Raw genomic sequence first — 20,598 nt, forward strand, 5'->3', positions numbered from 1 at the left:
ATTATGAACACCAGAGGATAAAGAGAAAATCTTCAGAGCAGTGAGAGATAAAGGACAATTATATAATAGGGAGACAACAATTTGATGGAAGCAAGAAAATAATGAAGGCCATCTTTGGAATGATAAAAGAACTAAACACAAACCAACCTGTCCACCCAAATTTATGTCCAGTGAAAGTGTCTTCCAGGAATGAAGGCAAAATAAAGACACTTTTAGCTAAAAGAAAACTGAGCAGATCCATACTAAAATAATGCTAAAGAAATTTTCTCCAGGATGAAAGGAAATGATACCAGATGGAAAAGCAGATTTTTAGGAAGCAATGAAGAGCATCAAAAATGGTAAATATCTGGAGTAAATACACTAGAAAATAGTATGGCATTTCCTCAAAAAATTAAAAATGGAACTGCCATTTGACCCAGTAATCCCACTTCTAGCAATATATCCCAAGGAAACAGAAACACCAATCAGAAAGGATATATGCACCCCTATGTTCATAGCAGCACAATTTACAATAGCTAAGATTTGGAAACAGCCTAAATGCCCATGAATGAATTAGAAAACTGTGGTACACCTACACAATGGAATACTACGCTGCCGTAAAAAGAAGGAATTCTTACCATTTCCAACAGCATGGATGGATCTGGAGAGAATTATGCTAAATGAAATAAGCCAGTCAGTGAAAGATAAATACCACATGAACTCACTCATTTATGGATAATAAAGAACATTACAAACTGTTGAACAAAAATAGACAGAGGCAAAGAAGCATCGAACAGACTATCAAAATATAGCGGGAAGGTAGGGGAGGGCTTGGCGGGGGCGGGTAAGAGATCAACCGAAGGACTTGTATGCATGCATATAAGTACAACCAACAGATGCAAGACACTGGGGGTGGGGAGGGGGGGAATGAGGGCAAGTGCCGGGGGTAGGGGAGGCGAGGGGAGGTGAGGGGGGTGGAAGGAGACATATGTACTACTATTTGTAATACCTTAAACAATAAAATTAAATTAAATAAAAAATACTATTTTTTTCTCTTAATTCCTTTAAAACATACATGACATTTAAAGCCTAACTTCAAACATTGTCTTGTGGAATTTAAACCATAATAAATGTAATACACATATTGGCTTTAGCATAAAGATGAGGAGAGACAGCAAATTAATCTATACAGTTGTAAAAATTTTGCATTTTTCATGAAAATATGCAATATTAATTCTAAATAGATTGCTAAAATTTAAGAATATATATAATTCCCAGAGAAAGCACAAAAATAATAATATATTAAGTTACAGTTCAAAACCTAATAGATAAATAGAAGAGACTTATTTTTCCTTGTCCCTCTCTGCCTGAAAGTTATTTTTATTACTAGTTCTTGATGGGAAAATGAGGGATGCACTCATTTATTCATTCATGAATGCATCCATCTAATATACGTTTATTGTGTAGCCATTAGATTTTCAGGTACTACACTAGGCCTTGAGGATATAAATAAAATAGGATGTATTGTAGCCAGTGCCTTTGAGGAGTTTTGTCCTTCTCCCCCATGAATTTATGGAGACTCTCCTGATGGCTATGTTGGTGAAGTCTTCAATTTTTAAATTTATTTTTGGGCCATTTGGGGAACGGGAGAGTGGGATCCTTAAAACACCCATATTTCTAGATTCAGGTAATAGATGCTTTAAACAAGGAGATTAGGATGATCTTTTTCACTTCTAGCTTTGGTGTGAAAAGCCTCTTGACTTGGAGTGAGCAGATTAGGTTTTGGTCCTGCCCACTGTGTGATGTTAAGCAAATCACTTAACCTCTCTGAGCCTCAATTTGATCATTTGCAAAACTGAGTGCTAATTTATGCCATTGCTCTTACAGGAGATGAATCTAGCTCTGCTTCCTGAGTTCCAGGGTCAGTGTGGCTCAGGGGTACACATGTCAGACTTTAAAAGCACTTAGAACTAAGTTCTAAAACCAATTCTCCAACTTTGAACCTTGGGGAAAAATGACTGATTATTTTATCTGAAGTTTGTTTTCCTAATTAGATTGTATGGTTTAATGTGGTGGAATGGGATAAGCGTAGGCTTTGGTGTATAGGAAAGACCTGTGTTTAAATTCTAGTTCTGCATTTACTAGCTATGTGACTTTGGACATTATATACCTCCGTTTTTTTCATATGTAAAATGGGAATAATAGTGGGTGATGGTGTGGCAGAGATGATAGCTGTCCATCAAAGATTCTTGATTCTCTTCTATAGTGCAGAGGAGTTGTTGCTGGGAGCTGCCCAGTTCAGGCCAAGCAGTTGCATCTTGGAGTATATCTCTGATTAGTGTCATCCATCCAATGTGAACAGGTGTGATGTGGTCTGTTTCTGGGTCTGGCCCATAAAAAAAACCTCCCATGGACAATTCCATGTTTTGTTTTGTTTCCCTTTTAGACCTAATGCAGAAGAGCACAGGGAGATTGGAAGCCAGGAATTGAAGATGGTGACCCTCAATCATTGTTTGTCAGAGCACTTCCCCACTCATTTGGGATGCCGTTCCAGGCTTAGTATAAGTGAGGAGTAGACTTCTATTGTGAAGGAGCTATTAAACATTTTTTGGGTTTATTTTGACAGCATTACCTTAATTAATTTAGAAAACGTGAGTTGCGAAAAATATCTGGTGTGTGTTCACTGTCTCATGGTCAGGTTAAAAAAATGAAAGTGCCGTTTTGCCAATATTTTTATCGGATTGAATGAAAAGAGTCAACATGATGCTTGCATATGTTATTTCGTTGTCATCTATGCATGTGACTCTCACTTTCCAATAAACCAAGCCGTTGGTCATAGCAGCCTCTGTCCTGGAGCAACTGAAGAGTAAGTCAGTTCGAGGCAGGAAAGGGAAAGAATCTGGCTCAGAGCTGCTAGAAATATCAGATGAGAACTGGATGGGCAGGTAAGACTAAATTCAACTCCAAGCCAGTCCTTCTGTAAAGCAGCACATGTTCTTGGCCATTGTCAGACAAGGAGGCCCAGGACGCTGTGGGGAAGCTGTTTGCTCTCAGAAGCCTTTCAGTGAAACATCCTCATTGCTGTTGATAAATCTATGTTTAGTCATTGACCAGGTAGGAGGGCCTCTGGCCATGAGGTACAGCCTCAGGATGGGGGCTCAGGGCAGTAAGAAAAGCGGCCTCCCTGTGGCCCATCCAGGCTGAGGCCTGTGTTGTGGGTACATGTGGCATTTCTACAGTCACCACTGTCTTCCGGACTCTGGCACTACACTGCTCAGCCCCATTGACGCTTCCTTCCCCAGAACCCATGTGGCTGCCCCTCACATACACCTGCGTGGTTCTGTCCCTGTGCCTGGGAGTTCCTGGGCTCGTTGGGTTAGCAGCGGTTACTGCCCTTGGAGCTGGGCCTGCTCCTATCCCAGTACACAAGGTGCTCAGACTCGGGCCTCCAAGGACTTGAATTCCATTTGGCAGATGCCCAATGAAAGCCAGACCCACTGCCATCCCCTGCCAGGCCCAGCAGAGGCTCCGAGGTGGAGCTTGGGGAGGATGCAGGTGGTGAAGAGGCACAGAGGAGTGGAGATCTCTCTGGTGCAAGAAGACAGGGCATGCTTGATGAGAGGAAGAAGGAGGAGGAGAAATCTACTGATAAGGATGCTGAAGGGGACGACTCTGTCTGAAGGGAAGCAGTGAGGAGCGTGGGAGTTGTGGTGGCTAAGGCGAGTGGAGCCAGATTCTGAAAGCTCTATGTTAGACAAGGGTCAGGATGCCCCTGAGACCTGGCACAGGAAACACGCCTTTGAGGAGGGCCTCTTTCCAGCTGAGCAAAAGCCTGCCTCCCACAGGATGCTGGGGATGGAGTGCTCCTGTCTCAAGGCCTCGTTCCTCCACAGGGAGCCTGGCCTGAGCTGGTCAGGGCATCCTGCCACTCCTTCCAAGGATGGCCAGTGCCGCCCGGCTGGCCCGTTCTGCTCAGCACATTTCCCTCCAGCTCTGCTCAGCATAGCTTTCCCTTCTGCACAGCTCAGCACATCTCCAGGGCCCTCCCCCACACCCAGGCCAGCACAAACCATTTCTCCAAGCAGAAAGGAGGCTGGGGTTCAGGTCACCTGCTCTCCACGGCTGCTTCCCAACAGAGCACTGCCTGCCTTGCTCCCAGGTCTGGGAACAGAGCCCTCACTCTGTCCCCCATCTCTCATATGCATTGGACCAGCCCACACTCAGTAGCCTCCCCTTCCAAGGGTTTAGATCAGTCCCAACCAGGAGAATGCAGAGCTGCATCCTTGTTCTGGGTCACTTCTGCTCACCTACCTTGCCTTTGTTGCCCAAAGTGCCTCTCTCCCTCTCTCTCTCTGTCTCTCTCTTCCTCCCCCTCTCCCTCTCTCTTCCTCCCTTTCTCCCTTTCTCTCTCTCTCTCTCTCCCCTTCTCCCTCCTTACAAATGGCACTGCAGCAGCCTGGGAGTGCACGGTAGCGCCGATAATGTCTCCACGGTTCCTTGTTAGCTGCACTCTAAGCAGGAAAGTGACTAGGCCTGACAATATAATTTACATTGCTGTATAAAACTATCTGTGGAAGCCAAGCTAATTTGTGCCAGATTAGGCTATTTGTCTCAGCCACTGTCTAGCAGCACAATCTATCAGAGGGCTGTTTTCAAATATCGCTTTTCAAGCGTGCCCTTGAGAGGCAGAAATTGATTGGGATCTTAGAGAGCAAAATTACAGCAATAACTTAAAAGAAACAATAATTACTGAATCATACCAGTGTCAGCACTCTGCAAAACACGAAATAGCCATCAAACCCCAATCCAATATATTCTGAAGCGAATTTATTGAATGGAAAAAGCAGTTGAGTGAGGGTTTTTCTCCCCCCTCCTCCCCTTCCCCTGTACATATGGTTATCTCAAAACCGCAAGTGAATGAGTCGATAATTCTTGTCATTGACTGCTCCATTTTCACGGAGTCAGAGGAGAGCCATTAGCTGCCTCCTGCTGCCCGGGCTCCCTCTCCTCGCCTCTCTCCTCTTCTCTAGCGCCTCTATTCATTTGCTAGTCTCTGCTCTTCAAGCAAACAAACATGTATAACTAATCATCTGTTAAAAGGCAGAGGGCCCCCAATAAATCTCCCCAGCTGAAATACTTTAATGGGTAATTAATTGATCCTGTTCCAGAGGAGTAATAAGATAATAAATTAGACAATATTTCACTCAGTCGTGGCAGGCTCCTAGCTAATGGCGCTGTAGGGCTAAGCTGAAGGATAATAAATTAGCCAGAAATTAACTGCTAAGAGCTTTCTGCAGAGAAATTGGCTGACAAGTGAGTCACCCATGATTCAGGGTCTGGCTGGGGTGGTGGCAATCTCTGCGAATATGAGCCTCTGCTTCATTGGGGGGTCCCGGGAAGACAGTGGGGTTATGCTCCTGGCCTAAGAAAGTCCGTTGAGCAGTGCCCTGAGTTTGCCCACTGAGCCAGGACCCTTTCTTGCACCTGCAGAGGGGTCCTAGGAGTGGTAAACTCACACACGTGTGCACTCATGAAAATAGTTTCTTCCAAGTTATTGGACTTGCCGAGTTTTTATGGGTTTCCTTCACTCTGGTCAGTCAGCACGGCCACCGATCTCCTGTGGCCACCGATCTCCTGTGGCCACCATGCTCCATCTCTCCCTGAGCAAGTCTGCACATACAGAGTGGCCTCTGTGGAAGAGAGACTCATGCTCTGTCACAAACAAGGGTTTCACAAAAATTAAGCAGAGAGAAACCAAGATGGCGCCATAGGTTAAACACCTAACCCGCAGCCGGGCACAACAATTTCAAAAATACAACTAGAGGTCAGAACGGTCATCGTCCAGAACCACAGGAAAGCTGGCGGACTGAAATGCCCACAGCTGGGGAGAAGGAGAAGGCCACGGGGACAGTCGGGGGAGCCGCAAAAGCCTGAGGTATGGAGAAACGGACGGAGACACGAGCACGCGCGCCTGCGGGGAGGATGGAGCCGGAGAGGAAGGGGCGGCTGACGGCCTGGCCGGCGTTCACTGGCAGGAAGGAGATAAAGGCTCCGGATTGCGCTGAGCGCCGGCTCCGACTGCACTGAACCCCGTTCCGGGCGAAACCCTGGGAAGCCAGGCGCAGGCTGGGGGAATGAATCTGGGCTGTGGGGCGCAGGCACAGAGGAGCGGCGGAAGGCAGAGCTCCAGAGGCGCGCGCAGGAAAGGGCGCAAAGGACGGACTGTTGCCTGCGCCACTGAACTGCCCTAGCGGGAAGGAGACAAGGGCTCCGGACCGTGCTGAACCCCAGTTCCGACTGCACTGAACCCCAGTTCCGGGCGAAACCCTGGGAAGCCAGGCACATGCTGGGGGAATGAATTTGGCCTGTGGGGCAGAGGCACAGAGGAGCGGCGGCTCCAGAGGCGCACACGGGAGGGCGCGCAGAGGAGGGACTGTTGCCTGCGCCACTGAATGGCCCTGCTGGGAAGGAGACAAAGGCGCCAGACTGCGCTGAGACCCAGTTCCAACTACATTGAAACCCAGTTCCAGGCAGCGGGCGAAACTCCAGGGCGCGTTTCTCTCAGAGGTGTTTGCAAGGAATACAGAGGGACACAGACACAGGAGCCTCATGTCTCCTGCACAGCAACTCTTCCTATATAGACAAAGAGGGTCCTCATGGACAATTGGCCTGGAGGACAATTCCTCCTAGTGACACCAACAACAATCAAGACTTAACTGTAGATACTCACTCAGTTTCGCAACTGCGCCGCCCCCGCAGGCCGCCCGGCCCGGGGCACTGGGGACGCCGCGGCGGCAGCGGCGCCTGGAGCCCGGCGGCCGCCCAGCGCCCATCCCCGCCGCGAGGCCCCCGCGCGCCTGGTTCTGCGGCCGCGCGCCCCGCACACCGGACGGAGGCCCGGGCGCCCTCTCCGTGCACCTCCCGGCGCCACTAGACCTCAGTAGAGTTGACTGAATTCAAGGGATTAAGAAGAACAAATTGGGGAATTCGAAAAAGATGACGGCGGAGGTGAAGGCTGATGTGTTGCCTCACATGGCAGTTTCGGAAATACAACTGGAACATGGACTAGTGAGGGTGGCGACTGCTGCTCGCGTCTCCCCAGACCGGGCGGCTGCTCCTCTCAGTCAGCACCGCAGCCGGGGCCATGGGCTCGTGGGCGCCGCAGCAGCTGCTGTGGCGGCGGCCGCGGACTCGGCGCAGCGGCTCTCTGTGAAGGAAGAGACCATCTTTCTGCAGGAGGGGCGCATCCGCGCCACCGACCTGGCCGAACTGCGCAGTGAGATCCTCGAGGCCCCGGAGGCTGCCAACACCAATTTGGAGGATTCTTAGGAGTTCTCATCTTACATTCAAGCCCTTTAAGCCATTTTGACAGAGGAGAATCAAGAAGGCGGCTAAGTTAAACAAAGGAACTGCGAACTCCACCGCGCACAGCAATTTCAGGGGCACGAATGGAGGACAGAGCCTCTGCCATCCAGAACTACAGGAGAGATGGCTGAATGGTAGATTTATAGCTAAGAGGGAAGAGGAAACCAGCGAATCGGAGGGGATGAGGTGTGGAGGCGCGTGGGTCTGGTTGGTGGCGGGGGAAAGGGGCTTTTGTTCCAAACCTAGGGGAGATTAGCTCTCCATCACACTGAAATCCAGCTTCTGGGGACCCGTGGGAGACCCAGATGCCTGCGGGGAGAGGCGGGACTCTTGTGGAGGTGCCAAGCGCCCCTGGGTCTGGGGGAGGCCGCGCTCCCCTGGGTCCGAGTGAGGCCAGGGGTCCATAGATCCAGGTGAGGCCTCGCGCATCTAGGCCCGGGTGAGCCCAAGTGGCCCTGGGTCTGGGAGAGGCCAAACATCCCTGGGTCCAGGTGAGACCATGTGTCCCTGGATCGGGTGAGGCCTCGTGAACCTAGGCCCGGGTGAGCCCAAGTGGCCCTGGGTCTGGGAGAGGCCAAGCGTCCCTGGGTCCGGGTGAGACCATGTGTCCCTGGATCCGGGTGAGGCCTCGTGCACCTAGGCCCGGGTGAGCCCAAGTGGCCCTGGGTCTGGGAGAGGCCAAGCATCCCTGTGTCCGGGTGAGACCATGTGTCCCTGGATACGGGTGAGGCCTCGTGCACCTAGGACCGGGTGAGCCCAAGTGGCCCTGGGTCTGGGAGAGGCCAATCGTCCCTGGGTCCGGGTGAGACCATGTGTCCCTGGATCCGGGTGAGGCCTCGTGCACCTAGGCCCGGGTGAGCCCAAGTGGCCCTGGGTCTGGGAGAGGCCAAGCGTCCCTGGGTCCGGGTGAGACCATGTGTCCCTGGATCCGGGTGAGGCCTCGAGCACCTAGGCCCGGGTGAGGCCACGTGCCCCTGGGTCTGGAAAAGACCAAGCGCCCCTGGGTCCAGGTGAGACCATGTGTCCCTGGATCCGGGTGAGGCCTCGTGCACCTAGGCCCGGGTGAGCCCAAGTGGCCCTGGGTCTGGGAGAGGCCAAGCGTCCCTGGGTCCGGGTGAGACCATGCGTCCCTGGATCCGGATGAGGCCTCGTGCACCTAGGCCCGGGTGAGCCCAAGTGGCCCTGGGTCTGGGAGAGGCCAAGCGTCCCTGGGTCCGGGTGAGACCATGTGTCCCTGGATCCGGGTGAGGCCTCGTGCACCTAGGCCCGGGTGAGCCCAAGTGGCCCTGGGTCTGGGAGAGGCCAAGCGTCCCTGGGTCCGGGTGAGACCATGCGTCCCTGGATCCGGATGAGGTCTCGTGCACCTAGGCCCGGGTGAGCCCAAGTGGCCCTGGGTCTGGGAGAGGCCAAGTGTCCCTGGGTCCGGGTGAGACCATGCGTCCCTGGATCCGGGTGAGGCCTCGTGCACCTAGGCCCGGGTGAGCCCAAGTGGCCCTGGGTCTAGTAGAGGCCAAGCGTCCCTGTGTCCGGGTGAGACCATGTGTCCCTGGATCCGGGTGAGGCCTCGTGCACCTAGGCCCGGGTGAGCCCAAGTGGCCCTGGGTCTGGGAGAGGCCAAGCGTTCCTGGGTCCGGGTGAGACCATGTGTCCCTGGATCCAGATGAGGCCTCGTGCACCTAGGCCCGGGTGAGCCCAAGTGGCCCTGGGTCTGGGAGAGGCCAAGCGTCCCTGGGTCCGGGTGCGACCATGTGTCCCTGGATCCGGATGAGGCCTCGTGCACCTAGGTCCGGGTGAGCCCAAGTGGCCCTGGGTCTGGGAGAGGCCAAGCGTCCCTGGGTCCGGGTGCGACCATGTGTCCCTGGATCCAGATGAGGCCTCGTGCACCTAGGTCCGGGTGAGCCCAAGTGGCCCTGGGTCTGGGAGAGGCCAAGCGTCCCTGTGTCCGGGTGAGACCATGTGTCCCTGGATCTGGGTGAGGCCTCGTGCACCTAGGCCCGGGTGAGCCCAAGTGGCCCTGGGTCTGGGAGAGGCCAAGCGTCCCTGGGTCCGGGTGCGACCATGTGTCCCTGGATCCAGATGAGGCCTCGTGCACCTAGGTCCGGGTGAGCCCAAGTGGCCCTGGGTCTGGGAGAGGCCAAGCGTCCCTGGGTCCGGGTGCGACCATGTGTCCCTGGATCCAGATGAGGCCTCGTGCACCTAGGTCCGGGTGAGCCCAAGTGGCCCTGGGTCTGGGAGAGGCCAAGCGTCCCTGGGTCCGGGTGAGACCATGTGTCCCTGGATCCAGATGAGGCCTCGTGCACCTAGGCCCGGGTGAGCCCAAGTGGCCCTGGGTCTGGGAGAGGCCAAGCGTCCCTGGGTCCGGGTGCGACCATGTGTCCCTGGATCCGGATGAGGCCTCGTGCACCTAGGCCCGGGTGAGCCCAAGTGGCCCTGGGTCTGGGAGAGGCCAAGCGTCCCTGTGTCCGGGTGAGACCATGTGTCCCTGGATCCGGGTGAGGCCTCGTGCACCTAGGCCCGGGTGAGCCCAAGTGGCCCTGGGTCTGGGAGAGGCCAAGCGTCCCTGGGTCCGGGTGCGACCATGTGTCCCTGGATCCGGATGAGGCCTCGTGCACCTAGGCCCGGGTGAGCCCAAGTGGCCCTGGGTCTGGGAGAGGCCAAGCGTCCCTGTGTCCGGGTGAGACCATGTGTCCCTGGATCCGGGTGAGGCCTCGTGCACCTAGGCCCGGGTGAGCCCAAGTGGCCCTGGGTCTGGGAGAGGCCAAGCGTCCCTGGGTCCGGGTGCGACCATGTGTCCCTGGATCCAGATGAGGCCTCGTGCACCTAGGTCCGGGTGAGCCCAAGTGGCCCTGGGTCTGGGAGAGGCCAAGCGTCCCTGGGTCCGGGTGCGACCATGTGTCCCTGGATCCAGATGAGGCCTCGTGCACCTAGGCCCGGGTGAGCCCAAGTGGCCCTGGGTCTGGGAGAGGCCAAGTGTCCCTGGGTCCGGGTGAAGCCAGAGCCTGGGTCCGGGTGAGGCCGTGTGCCCCTGGATCCATCCGGGTGAGGCTGGGTCCCAGGCCCGGGTGAGACCACGCGCCCCTTGGGTATGGGTGAGGCCACGTGCCCCTTAGTCCGGGTGACGCCGTGCCCCTGGGTTCGGCCGAGACCAAACCAGAGGGAGTCGGACCTCCGTTACCGCCATTTGTCCACCATCCAGAGCTGGGGGGTCAGTGCTGACATGTACACATAAGGAACTACTGGACATTGAAATTGAGTCTCAAAAGAACTGTTGGTCCAGGGGGAAGCTCGCTACAGACTGATTCATTTGCCTGTCAGCATAACTATTATTGCTCGTCTCACATTCAGTGCTTATTAGTATATATCTAGTGACATATGATCTCGCTCATCTAGGGGAAATGATGAACAACATAGACTGAGGAACAAGAACAGAACCAGAAGCAAGGAGGCATCGATCGGACTATCGGGCCTCAGAGGGAGGATAGGGGAGGGTAGGGGGAGGGTGGGGGGAGGGGGAGAGTTCAACCAAAGGACCTGTATGCATGCATATAAGCCTATCCAACGGTTAAGTTCAACAGGGGATTGGGGCATGCGTGGGGAGAGGGGTGGGATGGGAATGGGGGGATGAGGACAAATATGTGACACCTTAATCAATAAAGAAATTTAAAAAAAAAAAAAATTAAGCAGAAAAGGAGTAGGGAGAGGTGGCATGAATTACACTTTTCATGTGGTAGAAAATATTTGTTACCAGATAGGATGGAGAAGATCTCTTGGTTTTATTAAGGAAATCAGATAAGATGATGACAATAAATAAGCAAGACAAGAACACAGACCTGGAAGGTCAGCTAGGCCTTTGCTTGAGGAAACGGGAAGTCAGCTTCCCCATGTTGTGAGGCCTGGGAGTAGACATAAAAGGCTGGGGTGGAGGGAAACTCAATATATAGTAAGACATTGGGATATGTGCCCTAACCGGTTTGGCTCAGTGGATAGACTGTCGGCCTGCGGACTGAAGGGTCCCAGGTTTGATTCCGGTCAAGGGCATGTATCTTGGTTGCGGGCATATCCCCAGTGGGGTGTGTGCAGGAGGCAGCTGATCGATGTTTCTCTCTCATCGATGTTTCTAACTCTCTATCTCTCTCCCTTCCTCTCTGTAAAAAATCAATAAAAATATATTTAGAAAAAAAAATTGGGATATGTATTAATTCTCCTCTGTTCCTTACAAGTTGTGTGACCTTGTGTAAATTATTTAACTACACTGAGCTTTGGTTTGCTCATGAGTAAAACAGCGTTAGGATGGATAGGTGACATACTTAAGAGGAGCTTCTAGTTCTGTGTCTCACCTGCAGGAGGTGCTCTATCCATGTTAATTATTATAGGGTGGGCAGTGTGGAAAGTTATCATTTACAAAGAAGAGAGAGGGCAGCCAAGGAAATGAGATGGCGTGGCAGTAGGTGACAGTTGGCTGCTCCTCTGAGTCCAGCATAAGGATCAGACCACCACCACCCTAAAGATTGTGCAAACCGAAGTGTGCTCACCTCCTGCCAGACCATTCTTGATTGTTATGGTAAATGTGGGTGGATTGATCTTCTAAGTCATGGTGAATATGGCCACATGGGTTGAAGGCATAAACAGAGTTGGATTATTTAAATGAGAAGATGTATGCAAACCACAAGGCTGGTGCTCATTATCATTATCAATAGCAGTAGTATTGGTATACCTTGCCTGGCATCTCCCTGCTCTTCCTCTTTCTGGGTGGTGATCACCCTGGGAGGTGCTCAGATGACAAAGCCTTGCACGGCCTCTGATAGACTGGAGATGGCTGGGACCTAGAGCCTGCAAGGCCACAAGCGGAACAGGTTCAGCTGGAAACCAGATTCTGCCTGTGTAAAAGCAACAGGCATCTCCCCAAGTAGAAATGGCAGGCTAAATGAGCTCACCCGGCAAGGATCCATTCACTGACATTTATTTTAAAAATAAACATGTGCTCTTTCATTCTTTGTTGCTTTATGTGGAATGACTTCCTGGCTCCCGTCAGCTTGTGCTCCTCGCACTTCCCTGTCAAGGCCCAGTTCTTTGTACCTCGGGACCTCAGAGCTGGTAGAGAGGTTGAGGTCACCCAGCCTCCCCTCCGTCCCACATCACTCGTCCCACGTCACTCAACCTTGGCCTCCGATTGCACAGGCCCAGGGAACAGCTGAGCCTGGAGGCCCATTTCTTGTGTTTGAATCATTAGAAAATTCTTTTGGGCTCTCTAGGACAGCTTTTTAGATAATTAACAACCATTCTACACCCCTGAGCTTTCTCTCTCTCTCTCTCTCTCTCTCTCTCTCTCTCTCTCTCTCTCTCTCTTAAACTTGCCCAGGTCCTTTAACCATTGTGTAGGTGCCATTTTCCCTTGTTTTTGTTGTAAAATATAACATGTGCAAAGAAAAGTACCCCAAACATATATGTACAGCTTGATTAATAATTATAAAGTGAACCCCACATCGATGGCTAAAACCTCGCTAGCTTTCCCCCTCCCTCCAGAGCAACCACTATCCTGACTTCGGTGACAATCATTTCATTGCTTTTCTTCATAGATGGATAATTTCATTCCTAAACCATAGGGTTTAGTTTTGCCAATTTGAAATCTTTATATGGAGGAAGTCACACTGTATGTATTCCTTTGTGCATTCTTTTCTGCTTAACACTATGTTAATGAGATTTATCCATATGAATTTTGTTGTTATAACTTGTTCATATTTATTGACCTAGAACATTGTATAGGTATATACATGTATATACTATCATTTTATTGATACATAATAACTTATTGATTATTCCACTATATGCCAGTACCCTGAGTTGCTTGTGTGTTCTATCACTGATGAACTTTTGAGTTGTTTCCAGTTTGGGGCCATTACAAACAGTGCTGGGATGGGTGTTTATCTCCATATAGACCAGTGTGCATTTCACTAGGACACATACCCAGAAGTAGCATGCTGGGTCATAGGGCATGCGCACCTTCAACTATACCAAACTGGTGTCCAAAATAATTGGGTTAAGTCACAGCACAATCAGTAGAGTTTGCATGTTCCTGTGGTAGACCCAAAAGTGTGCCGTGTGGATCCTTCTTCCAAAAAGACTCACTGTCCAGCTCAGCAAGTTCAGGGTCTGCCTCCACTCAGAGCTGCCTTTGCCTTAGGACGCACCCTTCCAGGGACAGCTTGGCTCTGATAATTGTGGGGTGGGGGAAAAAGGCGTGGCCATTCTGGACCACTGTGGGACAGTTCTGGTGGGTGATTCTCCAGAGCACTCCATCAAGACTCTGTGAACTTGTGCCTGAGCTCTCTTCCTGTTTCCCCCCCCACTTCCCTTGATTAGAGGCTGATTCCTCATACATTTCTCCTACACCAGCATCCATCTCACAGTCTGCTTCCTGAGAAGCTCCTGCTGCTCCTCATCCTTGACAACATTTGGTATCAACAGACACTTACAATTTTGCCAATCTGGTTGGTATTTAAAGATATCTCATTGTGTTTCTTTTTCTTTAGTTAACATTTCAAAAATCAGGTTCATTGTGGTATAATTTACATACGGTAAATTTCCTTCTTTTGAAGTGTATAGTTTGATGACTTTTGACAACTGTATACCCTCATGGATTCACCACCACATATAGTCACCACCACAATCAAGAGAGAACATTTCCATCACCCCCAAATTCCCTCATGCCCCTATGCTGTCAATCCCATACCTCTATCACTGATCTATTTTCTGTCACTATAAGTTGCCTTTTCCAGATGTTTGATAAATGAAATCATCCTAAAAATACTCTCTGAGTAGTATTCTGTTGTGTGAATATTTCACAGTTCATCATTCTCCTCTTGATGGGCATTTAGAATGTTTCCAGTTTTGGGCAGTGACTAAAGCCTCCAAGACAAGCTTAGTACAAGTCTTTTTATGGATTTATGCTTTATTTCTCTTGGGTAAATATGAAGGAAAGACATTGCTGGTTCATGGGGTAGGTGTAATTTTAACTTTATGCATATGAGACCACCAAACAGTTTTCCAAAGTTTTATCATTTTACACTTTACATACCAGAAATTTTATGAGAGTTATGATTGCCTTACATCCTTGCCAACACTTGCTATATTCCATCATTTTAATTTTAGCTACTCTAGTATAGGTAATGATTTTTTTTTTGTATTTAATTTATGCTTTTTTTTCCCCTAGTGACTTTTCCTTGGCCATTTTTTTATGTTGACTTAGGTAAAGTGTCTTGTTTAAATCTTTTACTCATTTTAAAATTTGGTTGTTTTCTTCTAATGGAGTTGTTAAGAGTTCCTTGTATATACTAAACAGATTCATTAACAAATATGTGTTGTGCAAATATTTCCTTCCAGTCCTTGCTTTGTATTTTTATCTTCTTAAGACTATATTTTGAAGAGATGTTTTTAATTTTGATAAAGTCCAATTTGTCAAAATTTTTTCATGGTTTGATCTTTTTGTGTTAATCTAAAAACTTTTGTGCTTACCTCAAATCAAAGAATTTTCCTTATGTTTTCTTCTAGAAATTTTATAATTTTATTTTCTCATTTTGCTTTAACTTGTATTTTGCTCATTTCTCTGAGAATGAGCATTTTTCATTAATTTATTTTCCATATGGATTTTGTATTTGGTGATCTGTCTAAGCCTTTTGATGATTTTTCTACGAAGTTGTCTTTATCTTATTGATTTGTAGGAATTTTTGTATATTCTGGAGAGTATTCTTTGTTAGTTTTATCCATTATTTATATCTGTGACTTGTCTTTCCAGTATCTTTGTGGTATCATTTGATGAATTGAAGTTCTTAATATTAAGGAATTTGAACTTATGTTTTATTTCCTTTATGATTAATGCTTTATGTCTCCTATTTAACAATTTTCTTTCCTACTCTGAGGTCACATATACAGGGTGGGGAAAAAGCAGGTTTATAGTTGTGAGTACACAAAATACAGTTTATTCTTACATTATTATTTATTCATTATTGTATTATTTTCCATATGAACAACTATAAACCTATTTTTGCCCAGCCCTGTATATTCTCTATCAAAGGTTCTCAACTTTCTCAATTCATGATGCCCTTAATGTCTCAGTTGTTTTTTATGGTATGCTGAGATCAAAAGAAATACCCAACACTTCTATTTATTAGGTAGCTGGTCCAAACAACTCAAGCATTTATGTTCTAACTATTATGTAGTCACTTAAGAACATAGTATACATATAAAGAAAAAATAATCCACTTTTTATTTTTAAAGAATTGCAATTACTTACTAAGGGATATGTGTACCTGTTGGCACTGCACAACATCTCAAACCTGGGAACAAGGTTTCCTGTTTCAAATAGAGTTTTAGGGATATTTGCTTTAAATTACAGCAACTGCTAAAAACCTAGCTTCACAAAGAAATGATATCATTGAAGGAACTGTAGCTTGATCTAATGTTGAAACTATCTAGAGCTAGTCATTTAAAAATATATTTTTATTTATTGAGAGGAAGGGAGAAAGAGAGATAGAAACATCAATGGATGAGAGAGAATCATTGATCGGCTGCCTCCTGCATGCCCCCCACTGGGGATCAAGCCTGCAACCCAAGCATGTGCCCTTGACTGGAATTGAACCCAGAACCCTTTAGTCCGCAGGTTGATACTCTATCCACTAAGCCAAACCAGGTAGGGCTAGAGCTAGTCATTTGTGCAGTGTTTGACAAGTGTCAAGTATCCCTGTATTTCCCTCACAAATTTAAAATAACCCATGACACCAAAAAAAAAAAAAACAAACAAACACAAAAAAACAAAAAAACAATCCCATGACACCACTGTGAGTTTGATACTGTGTCCTAGGTCACCTCAGTGAGTAGTTTGGGACTCATGGTGCCATATCCTATTGTTTTGCTTTTTGTAGGTAGGTCTTCAAGCCATCCTGAATTGGGTTTTGTGTATGGTGTGAGCTAGAGATCCAATTTAATTTTTCCCAAATGGATATGTAGTTACGGTATCTCAGATCATGCCATCCATTTCTCATTGATCTTCAATGACACATCTGTCATATATCAAGTGTCTGTATATGTGGAGGTCTATCCCATATTGATATTATATTATCTTCATTGCTATAGATTTAGAATAAGTCTTGCAATCTGATAGAGCAGGTCCTCCCACTTTTTCTGCCTCTTTCGGAGTGCTTTGCTTAATCTTGGCTTTTTGCATTTCCATATGAATTTTAGAATCAACTTGTCAAGTTCTAAAAAAAAAAATCCTGTCAGAACTTTGATTTAAATAGCACCAAATCTACAAAAAAATAAAATAAAAATTGGGAGTATTTAAACTTTTACAATATTGAGTCTTATACTTAATGAATATGGTATACTAGATTTTCTTTGATGTCTTACAATAAAGTTTTATAATTATCTTCATAAAGACGTAGGTACTTTGCTATAAATGGTATCTTTAAAAACATTTCATTTTCTGTTTGATGGTATATAGGGATATTTATACATTCTGTTATAATTTAATACCTATTGACAGGTTGTGAAAATAATAGAAGCTTTAAATCAGAGTCACTAATTATTTACATTTTGCCCATTTGCTTTATCAAATAAAAATATATACATATTTATAAATATATATGTATTTTTGTGTATGTACATATATATGTAAACTAGAGGCCCAGTGCACGAATTTGTGTACCAGTGGTGTCCCTTGGCCTGGCCTGCGGGATCGGGCCAAAACCAGCTCTCCGACATCTCTCGAGGGTTCCCAGATTGCAAGAGGGCACAGGCCAGGCCGAGGGACCCCACTGGTGCACAATTGGGTCTGGGGAGGGATGCAGGAGGTTGGCCAGCCAGGGAGGGACCATGGGAGGGCTTTAGGGCGTGTCCGGCCCATCTCACTCAGCCCCAATCAGCCGGACCCCAGCAGCAAGCTAACCTACCAGTCAGAGCTCTACTCCCTGGTGGTCAGTGCATGTCATAGTGACTGATCAACCAGTCAACTGTCTGCCCCCTGGTGGTCAGTGCACATCATAGCAAGTGGTTGAGCGGCTTTAGCATATCATTAGCATATTACGCTTTGATTGGTTGAACGGCCTACTGGTCCACCGGACACTTAGCATATTAAGCTTGTGTTATATAGGATAGTCCAAAATTATTGTTTTAAGTCACAATCAATGAATGTGTTCACTTTCCTGTGATAGACCTGAAAGTATGCTGCACTGATCCTCCTTCAAGTTTTGAAATATATTAAGCCTTGATTTATGGCCTTGTGTATGGTCTATCTTAGCGAATGTTCCATGTGGCCTCTCCACCTTTTTTCTTTTGTATCATTAATATATACCATTTGCATTACTTTGTAGAAATTTTTAAGAAGATTACAATATGCATCCTCAACTTATCAAAGTAATTTTAGAATTAATATTTTTTATCACATGGCATAAAATTTAAGAATCTATCAGGTATGGTTCTGAGTCTTTGGGTTACTAATATTTTACATATTATATTTACACTAGAGGCCCGGTGCACAAAACTTGTGCATGGGGGGGGTGGTCCCCTCAGCCCAGGCTGCACCCTCTCCAATCTGGGATCCCTTAGGGGATGTCCAACTGCCGGTTTAGGCCCAATACCAGGGATTGGGCCTAAACCGGCAGTCAGACATCCCTCTCACAATCCTTACCCTAACTGCCCCCTCCCTGCCAGCCTGGTCACCCCTAACTTCCCCCTGCTGTCGGCCAGGTCACCCCCAAATGCCCCCTCCCTGCCAGCCTGGTCACCCCCAACTGCTGCCCTTTCCTGGCTTGGTTGCCCCAACTGCCGCCCCCCGCCAGCCTAGTTGCTCCTCACTGCCCCCTTGCTAGCCTAATTGCCCCCAACTGCCCCCCACTGCTGGCCTGGTTGCGCCCAACTGCACCTCCCCTGCTGGCCTGGTTGCCTCTAACTGTCCCCCCGCCCCCGCCCCCGCCAGCCTGGTTGCCTCTTACTGCTCCCCCCACCGGTCTGATTGCCCCCAACTGCCCTCCTCTGCTAGCATGGTCACCCCTAACTGCCCCCCCCTGCCGGCTTGGTTGCCCCCAACTGCCCCCTGCCAACCTGGTTGCACCACGCAGCCTGCTTGTTCAGTCATTTGGTTATCCCTCACTAACCCCCCTGTTGGCCTGGTCATAGGCAGCCATCTTGTGAGGTGTGCGGGTCAATTTGCATATTACCTCTTTATTATATAGGATATGTTAGCAATCCCATAATATAGTGTCATAGTTTTAAAAAAAGTTATATGCCTTTAAAAGAAATTAAAAGAAAGAAAATCATAGTCTTTTATGTACTATTAATCATTTTCAGTGCTTTGTATTTTTCTCAGTATATCCAAATTTCCATGTGGAATTATTTTCCTTCAATTTGAAGAACTTTTTGCATTTCTTATAGTTCAGGTTTATTGCTGCTTATTTCCTTTAGTTTTCTTTGTTCTAAAATATGTGTATTTCATCACCATTTTTGAAAAATATTTTCTTTTGCTATGTCATTTTAGGATGATAGATTCCCCCCTTTTCTTTTGGATTTCATTGATTTTTATGGGCAACTTAACCATAATTTCTATTGTTCATTCTATGTATCCAATATATCAGTTTCCCTTATTGCTTTCAAGATTATCTATTTATCATTAGTTTTCAACATTTTTACTATAATCTACCTATGTGTGGTTTTTATTGTAATTATGCTTGCTGGGATTTGCTGACATCCTTAGATGTATAAGTATACATTTTTTTACATAAATTTGGAAAAATTTTGACCATATTTCTAAAATATTTATTCCTTCCTAGTCTTTCCTGTCCTTCTGGGATTCAGATTACATGTATGTTAGACCTCTTGATATTGTCCTGCAGGTAATGAAAGATCTGTTCCTTTCTCAAAAAACATTTTCTTCTTTTTTTATTCAGATTGGATACTAATGTTTATCAGTATTCATACTGGCCCTATCTTCTACTGTCTTCAATATGCTACTAAGGCTATCTAGTCAACTATTCATTTTAGAGATTATAATTTTCAATTCTAAATTTTCATTTGGTTATTTTCTAAAGTTTCTATTTCTCTGCTGAGATTCCTATCTGTTTGTTGATTATGACACCAGTTCCTTAAAGTCCTTGTACATATTAATAATGGTTTCTTTAAGTTCTTGTCTGCTAGTGTCTAGATCATCTAGAGGTTGGTTTATATAGACATTTTCTTTCTTGACTCTATGTCACCTTTTTCTGTTTATGTTCCCCTCCATGTTTAGTAATATTTTATTGTACATTAGGTGTTGTTAATAATAAGTTGATGATAAGAGACTCTAGATTCTGTTATCTTCCTTTGAAGAATGTTTATTTTTATCCTAGCAAATAGTCAACATGGCTGGGCTCAAACTTCAAACTAGTTCCCCTGAAGTAAGCAATAGTTGAAATCCTTGCCCAGTTCTTTCAGTTATACCAGGTGTACCGGTTAATAATGCAGATTTTGTAATTAAAGAAAACACGATAATTTCAAGAGAAACATCAAAAGTGCTTTATTCAAAGTAATGTCCATCGCTAGCTACACATTTTCCCCATCTTTCAGATAATTTGTGGATACCTTCCCAATAGAACTTTTCTTGTTTTGAGGCAAACCATTCAGAGACCTAATTTTCCACTTCTTCGTACGTTTTGAAGTGCTGCTCAGAAAGTACGTGTGCCATCGATCGGAGCAAGTGGTAATCTGAAGGAGCAAGGTCTGGTGAATACGGCAGGTGGGTTAATACTTCCCAGGCAAGATCTTTTAATGTGTCTTTAACTGGTTTTGAAGTGTGTGATGGTGCGTTATCATGAAGCAAAATTACTTTGCCGTGTCTTCTGGCACATTCTGGTCGGCTCATGATCAAAGCGCAGTTCAAATTGATTATTTGTTGTCAGTAGTGATCAGTATTAACAGTTTCACCTAGTTTTAGAAGCTCATAATACACCACACCTTCCTGATCCCACCAAACACAGAGCATTGTCTTCTTTCCAAAGTGATTTGGCCTTGCAGTTGATGTTGATGGTTGATCTGGATCAACCCATGATTTTGTGCATTTGGGATTCTCAAAATAAATACACTTTTCATCGCCAGTCACAATTCGATGCAAAAAAGACTTTCTTTGGTGCTGTTGAAGCAACATTTTACTGATGACTTTTCAGTTTTCCATTTGTCTTTCGTTCAGTTGTTGTGGCACCCATTTTCCTTCCTTTAAAATCTTTCCCATTG

Source organism: Eptesicus fuscus, chromosome 8, assembly GCF_027574615.1.
Source record: "Eptesicus fuscus isolate TK198812 chromosome 8, DD_ASM_mEF_20220401, whole genome shotgun sequence".
NCBI classification, from domain to species: Eukaryota; Metazoa; Chordata; class Mammalia; order Chiroptera; family Vespertilionidae; genus Eptesicus; species Eptesicus fuscus.